A 7,815-nucleotide genomic window follows, 5' to 3' on the forward strand; every position below is an offset into this window, starting at 1 on the left:
AACCTTATTTGCCCCGTGTCAAAAATGTGGTGAACTTTAGGAAAAGAAATGGAAGCTTTGAAGCTTCTCTGCTACGAACTTTCGACAAGGACGACGGAGAGAGAGTCGCTGCTGCTGCAAATTCGGGCACGTGGAGGAGGAATCGGAGACTTGCGAGAGCTTGGAGCACGACCTGCGCTATTGGCTGTGCGTCTGCTTGAGGTGCTGTCCGTGGCTATGAGCGCTGGAGCTGCACTCGTTTGCTTCGCTGCTGTTTACTGAGGAAGCTTGGGCTGGTCTGTTGGAGCGCTGCTATGCGTCACGAGCTTCAGAGCTCTGGTAACTAGGTGCTATGATAGCAGAGTCGGTGGAGTCACCCATGCAGGGGCGTGGGATTCGGGCGTATGCCTCATTGCAAGCAACGAAGCCGCTCTGCAATGATCGCAATCTGCAGCTGTTGATGTCGTAGCATTGCGCTGGGTCGCTGGGAGCTATGGAGGTCGTAGCTGGTCGTTAGTTGCCCGTGAGCATTCTAGTTGCTGCTGAGAGCTAGAGCCTCGAATGGCTTTTGGAACAGTCATAGAGGTCCGTGATGATAAGGCCGCTGGCATTGCATCGTGTGCAATAGTCGTCGAATGCTTGGCTTTGTCGATGGGCTGTTTGTGCAAGCTCTGTGTTGCAGGACTACGTTGGAGCTTGGTGTTGCAGCACTTATATTCGTTGCTGGATATGAAGCGCGGGCTGAGTAGGAGAGTTGCCTGGCTGCAGGAGCATTCAGGAGCTTGTGAAGGCTACTAAGGCATTGATGGCGACCTGTAGATCTGTTGCATGCGAGTTAATCTTTCGTTGATGAAGAGGTTGATAGCAGCTTAATGCCTGAGTCTTTGCTTGCAAGGAGAAGTCATGTAGATTTGTGTAAACCTTACCACTCAAGCATGAGGTCCAATCAAGAGATTCTCTCTCAATCTATATCTCTCTCTCTCAAAGAGCTCAACGGAAATATGGACGGAAATTTGTTTTCAATCTAAAACTAAAACTAACCTAAGAGAAAACATGTGCTTCTAAGGCAACCTACAACTAATCTAGGAGACTAGACCTAAGCTCTGATACCATGACAAAGTGAGGATCCTACTCTCCTAGTCACTAAGACAACATCCTAATACAACACTAATCTAAGGAGGATGCAACCTAAGTGCAAGCATGATGAAGAGAGTGCTCATGACATGTATCTCAAGTCAATTAGGTTCCAAGATAGATTAACTTGGACTCATAAAGAGAATCTTGAGATAGTGCAAAGTGCTTGATTGATATTACTTCAAATGAACCTCCCTTTTATAGGTGAGGGTACTTACATCCATTTGCTTGCTCACATGTGGGATATCTCCTCCATGCCATGTGGCAGCTTACCCTTTGCTCATACCTTTGCTCTACATGTGCTCATGGCACCACAACTCTCAACACTCTCTCTCGTAGACAAGACTCTATCTCAAAAGAAAGAATGACACTCTCTTTCTCTCAATGACGGAATTCCCTCATTGCAATGGAAGGAATCAATGGACGGAAATTTTATCTCTCTAGGGACAGAATTTTGTCTTCAATCTAAAACTAAAACTAACCTAGGAGAACTCATGAGTTCCTAAGGCATGCCTACAACTAATCTAGGAATGGGAGCAATCCTAGTGAACTACTAATGAGCTAAACTAGGAGAGCTAAACCTATGCTCTGATACCATGACAAAACATGTGTGCCTCAGGATCTATGGAGCACTCTAAGGTGGATGGAACCTATGTGGAGACATGGTGAAGAGAGTGCTCATGACATGTATCTCAAGTCAATTATGTTCCAAGATAGATTAGCTTGGACTCATAAAGAGAATCTTGAGATAGTGCAAAGTGCTTGATTGACATTACTTCAAATGAACCTCCCTTTTATAGGTGAGGGTACTTACATCCATTTGCTTGCTCACATGTGGGATATCTCTTTCATGCCATGTGGCAGCTTGCCCTTTACTCATACCTTTGCTCTATATGTGCTCATGGCACCATATCTCTCAACACAGTTTACCCTATCATAAGCTTTCTCGAGATCAAGGTTGAAAAAAAAAATGCAATTCTGAGTAACAGCCAAATCGATAGCTAAGAGAACATTAAGGGTTGCCTCATGAATGTTACGACCATGTAGGAATCCATATTGACGTGAGAGTAGAGTACGAGCCAACAAGTGCTTCACTTGCAATGCCATAGCCTTGGCAAGTATCTTATAAGGGCCATTGAGCATTGTAAGGGGCTGCCAACCTCCAGGGAGCCTTCTATTTGTAGATTTTGGAATAAGCTTGATGACGTCTTTATTGATTTTTGGCAGAAGAGTGCCTTGAGAACGGCAATAATTTAGCAGATCCACCAGATCAAGACCACAAAGCTCCCAACAATGCTAATAAAAATCTATAGGAATGTCGTCGGGGCTAAGAGTTTTATTTTTTGCCATTATTGAAACAACATACCGTAAACTTTGGCTTAGAGAATGGACGTTGTGACATGATGCACTCTTGTTGAGAGACCACTGACAAAGTTGGCTCCAGAAAATGCCTCCTCTGTTCATCATAGTCAACTGACTAAGGAGGAGTAGATCCAACTATTCGGGATAAGTGGCGAATCATAACATCTACTATATTAGAGTCGCCCGTAACTTCTCCACGATATTCATCTTGAATAGCCCTAAGGTGTTCTCTTGCCCTTTTCTCCTTCACTTGCTAGTAAAAGAATTCAGAAGGCTTATCTCCTAAGTCCATCCACTTTAGGCCAGATTGTATTCTTGTAGCTACCATCCGTCTCGCTGATGTTAAATCATTCGTATCTAAAGTTCAACATTCCTCAAAAGACCTAATAAATAGGGATCTTGAGGTTGCTCTTGCACGGCCAACAATAAGGAAGAACGTCTATATAGACAGAGTGCTTCATCCGTTTTCCTCCTTCTAGAAGTTGAACGGCCAAACTCCTTGCTATACTTTGTCACCTCAAGTATGCATTGTTCCCACCGCTGCACAAGATATGCATACCATGCCCTAGCATGGCGCCATGCCTTACCTATGCAATGATCGAAATGTAGTGATCCGAAATATGACAAATTCATTTTGAATGGAGGAGGAAGTAACGAGAACCTGAACAAGAGTGTTATATGGTCTGACGCTACTTCTTGTAAATCTCGGGTCAATCCAATGAGCCTTTCGAGATGCATATACAGTCAAGCCGTGCAGCTCGCCAAGATTGGTCTTCATGTCGATTATGCCACACAAAGCGTTAGGCATTTTGCTGTGTAGCGATCTGTTGGAAGGATCGTCATGTTCCAATCCCCTGCCAACAAAACCTTTTTACCCGAGCAAATGTTTTGAAGACGGTTCCATAGGTTTATACGCTCATGTCAACGATTGGGCGCGTAAGTTGAGATAAAGAGAAATTCAGAAGTATGCCTTGTCACTTGAATTGCGATGGGTCACTTTCCACAACTACAGGGCTAAGATTTTGTTTGACGATAATTGTGGTGCCACCTTTCCTTCTGGAAGGGCTATTAATGAAGAGCTCATAACTTTATGTTCTAGAATCCTTAGTTCCCGACTTTAATCTCCTGCAGCTCAATCATGTCTGGCTTTATTGTTTGAGCAATACTGCATACCTTTCTTTGTTTCAAGAGGGCACAGACACCTAACATTCCAGCTCAATATGCTAAGATTGTTCTACATAATGAAAGTGCGAATCATATTCCTCAATTTCCTCATCCATGAAATCCTGATCCATGAAATCCTGCAGAGGTGCATAAAGGTTTTTAAAGGCTGGAGCACGCGTCGCCGCCTTCTTTGCACCACGGAAATTATGCTTAGATGTTTTTCCACGAATATCTGGCTGATGTTCGGCAACATTCGAGGTGCCTTTAAGTTGGTCCATGTGGCTTTTTTTGGAATTCGTCGTAGGCACAGGCATTGCCGTACGTGAACGACCATTTCCATCACCTATCGAGCTTGATGTCGGTTGAGCTTCAGCTTTCTGACGTGATGCAAGGAAAGTTTTAGTTGCAGCAACGCTACTTGGCTCAGTAGAATGCGGAGTAGCAGTAGCAAGAAAGCCTTTCCCTTTGGACCGAGACGGCTCTGCATTATTCTCAACTTGATTAAACACTTTTGGAACATCGTGAACATTAACCATTTCTTTTGAATTTGGAGAAATCTCTTGGCGTGAAGGGCGGTTCCTGCTGAAGTGACCCAACTAGTGACAACGATACCGGAAATCAGGGAAAGCTCCAAACCGTACAGGCACGATAATTTCCCAGTTGTTTGACAGTGTGAGCTGCTCCAAAGGGGCTGGGGGTTCAGTCCAACGGTCCCATAGAATACAAGCACGTGGAACTGCTTTCTTGGGTTGCACTGGAGGAACATATAGCACGTGGCCGAGAGCAGCTGCAATGCTCGTTGCCTCTTTTGTAAAGAGTTCGTTGAGCTGAGGGAAATAAACCCAGAGAGGGCAATTGTTCTGTAAAACATCATCAACATGGAATTCCCCTTGAAGCCGATAGAGCAAGTGAGCAACCAATCCCTCTTAGCACACGTACCAACAACAACTTGTAAGAATCCCTCACTAATGAAGTGGTAATCACGCAATGAACATCTACCTTGAAATGCTGAATGAAACCATCTAGGAAACTCCTCGCTTGGAACTTGTCCCATAAACAGCAAGAAGAAACCGTAGCTATGCAAGGATTGATATCAACTTGGCTTTGAAAACTTTGCCATCAAGCTCTCCATCACAAGACTTTTGCCGCACGTTGATATCATGAAGATCTTGTTGTCTCTGATTCTCCCAAGTGCTGGTTTTGAGGGTGTTGGTCACCTACATTCATGTTGTCACTCGTTGTAGCATAGGTGTTCATAAATGTAGCATAGGTTCTCGAGTCGTGTTCCGATGATAGGTGTAGGCTAGAGTGTGGAAAGCAGGTCTCATGCGTGCGTGGGTGAGAAAGAGGGTTTCAGTATAATGATTGATGGAAGCTCTCGCCTCCGTGGGAGTTCAAGGGTTTAGAAAGGGATTTCAAGGTTCGAAAACGGGATAGGGCTGAGAGAGCTATCTAGGAGTTCTAGGGTTTAGGAGGAGTCCAAGGTTGAGGAGTGGAGAGCTAGTCTCCTTCGTGGTTTGGAGGGATAAGGGTTGAGGAGAAGGGACAAGGAAGGAGAAGGAGGAGGGTGGAGAGAGGAGGGAGGAGGAGGAGGGAGGAGGAAGGAGGAGGGATGAGGTGAGGGAGGAGGAGGAGGAGGAGGAGGAGTCAGGAGGAGTAGGGTGGAGGAGGAGGGAGGAGGGTGGAGGAAGAGGGAGGAAGAGGGAGGAGAAGGGAGGAGGAGGAGGGAGGAGGAGCGTGGAGGAGGAGGAAGGAGGATGTAGGAAGAGCGTGGAGCAAGAGGAAGGAGGAGGAGGGAGTACAAGGGTAGGGAGTGCAAGGGTAAGGGCATGCTAGAACACGATAGTCTAAGAGAGCATCGACGCAATGGAGATCAATCACATGAACACAATAGTGAGCTTGAACACTGAACCCCAAAGAGTCGGAGCTTCATTCCATTGAGAGATATTTATACATGTTGGTTCTCTACACAATCCATAGGTACCTGTGTGGTGGGACCTCTTTTGTAGGAGACCTTTTGGACAGCGGTCCCTTCACTTTTGGGCCCTTCACTTTTGGGGGGGACCTTTTGGGTCTCTACACAAAGTGGGGGGGCCTCAAAAAGTGTAGGCTTTTAGTATTTGTCTCTCTAGATTTAGTCTTTCTCTCTCTAGATCTTGGTCTTGTAAGTATGATTGGATCTTTTCTAGAGAGGATTTTGGCTATCCTCATCCTTTAAGATTCATCATACCATCTTTCAGGCTTAAGATATTACAAGCGGAGCTTTGCCACTACTCTACACACTCAATGATTTCATCATTGTTGCCCTAGACTGCACTTCTAGCCCTTGTTGCCACAGGGTTAACAACTCCCCTGGACTGATTTGATTACTCATCCTTGGGTTATGGTTGAGTCTGTAGATGATGTTGTGCTGCGGTTGTCTTTACCCAATGAGTATGGTAAAGATGGTGGCGGTGATAGATGGAGTGAGCTTGTTGTCAATATTTTCCTTGTAATCCATAAACACCATCAGTTTTTAAGAAGCCAGTGTCAACCATTTCTTCGAACAAACTTACATATGCCCTTGAAGAGATATGGCTCTTTGAAAGAGGTGACTTGTTGTTTGAGCATCTATCCATTGATTTCGATTGAAGCTGAGGTTGGGCAAATGGTCATCAATGGTGAGGGACACCTCCAAGATTACTGCTAAGGCTTACTATATTTTGCACTTTCCTTGAGTGTTTTTTCATAACTGCCTTGCATAATTTAATGAGTGTTTCTTGGCTTGTCCATTTGTTTTTAGAGTTTTCAGTGATTAATGGTCAATTGCGAGGAGCATCTGCACTATTTGGCTCTGATGAGTGTTTCTTGGCTTGTCCATTTGATTTTAGAGTTTCTATTGATTAACATCCAATTGTCACCGATAGCGACGGGGTACCGCGTCAAATGTGGGGTGCATGCAAAAGGAAGATGGAGCTTGTGAGTATTCAAGGAGGTACTTTTCATTAAGCAGCTTTGGTCTACGCCAAGCACTCCGTGGCTCCAATTTGATGCTGATGTTTGGAGTGATTTGTGCTTTGCGGATACTCATTGAAATTCCGAAGAGGTCCCATCCTCCTCTTGACTGCATGTTTGGGTATTTTCTCCAAAAATCACCAATGGGATTACCAGGCATGGGAATCCCATCAGTATCTTGTAGCAACTCTCGTGCGGGTGTGCGAATTGGATTATCCAATTCTTGAAGCTCATTAATGGAATCATTAATGGTGTCTTCCATTGAAAACTCAAGGGAGATCAGAGGAAGAGGGTATAGGGGAAAGTTGGATTCTATTTCCACCATCTCCTCCTTATACTTACACTGGTACTCCTCCTACACAAGAACCACTCGAGGCCTGTACCTGAAAGAAAAGTGCTTGTAGGAGGGAAAAGAGCACCTGTACCAAAAGGAGAAGTGCCTGTAGAAGGGAAAGAGAACCTGTAGGATATGGCGGCTAAGCAAGAGGCCATAGAGCAAGAGAGGGCGATCAAGAGAGGAAAGAGAAGGCAGAGGTAGAGCATGAGGGGATAGAGCAAGAGGAGGTACATAAACAGTGAGAAGAGTAGGAGAGAGAAGACCAGCTGTAGGAGGTGCTGTGGATGGATTTAGTGTTGGAAAAAAGTGAGGTGTAACTGGATGATAGGAGTTAGATTCTTGGATTAGGCGATAGTGTTGAGAGGCATGGCAAAATTGTTAGGAAAAATGTGTTCTCTCTCACATTTTGAACTATATCCTCCTTTACCTCATTCTCCTTATCACTGTGAGAACCTCATCTAATCTACATCCTGTTTGGGCCTTAGCCACCACCTTTAGTGGTCCCTTGGGATAAGGCCTATTCTTATGGACCTCCAATAGCTTTCTCTTCTTCAACTTTATTCCTCATGTTCCTTCTAGTAGCTTGCTATGGGCAACCTCAAATAAAATCCCCCCCTAGTCCCCTAGAAAATACAAATTTGGTATGTTTTTGTAATAAATCTTTTGAGCCATCTTATCCCTCCTCTCATCCTTGAGCAACACGACCTCAAGCAGATCCAACCTAAGGGTTGAATTAAACTCCTAGTTTATAGCTATAGTTCAAAGCCAACTCAAAAGTAGGAGGGATTCACTTTCAACATCTCCCACACAAATTGAAAAGTGGCTAAGGCAAAAGGTAAAAGTTG

This window comes from Dipteris shenzhenensis, chromosome 20, assembly GCF_047967505.1.
Source record: "Dipteris shenzhenensis isolate YYH24624 ecotype China chromosome 20, Dip_SZ_1.0, whole genome shotgun sequence".
NCBI classification, from domain to species: Eukaryota; Viridiplantae; Streptophyta; class Polypodiopsida; order Gleicheniales; family Dipteridaceae; genus Dipteris; species Dipteris shenzhenensis.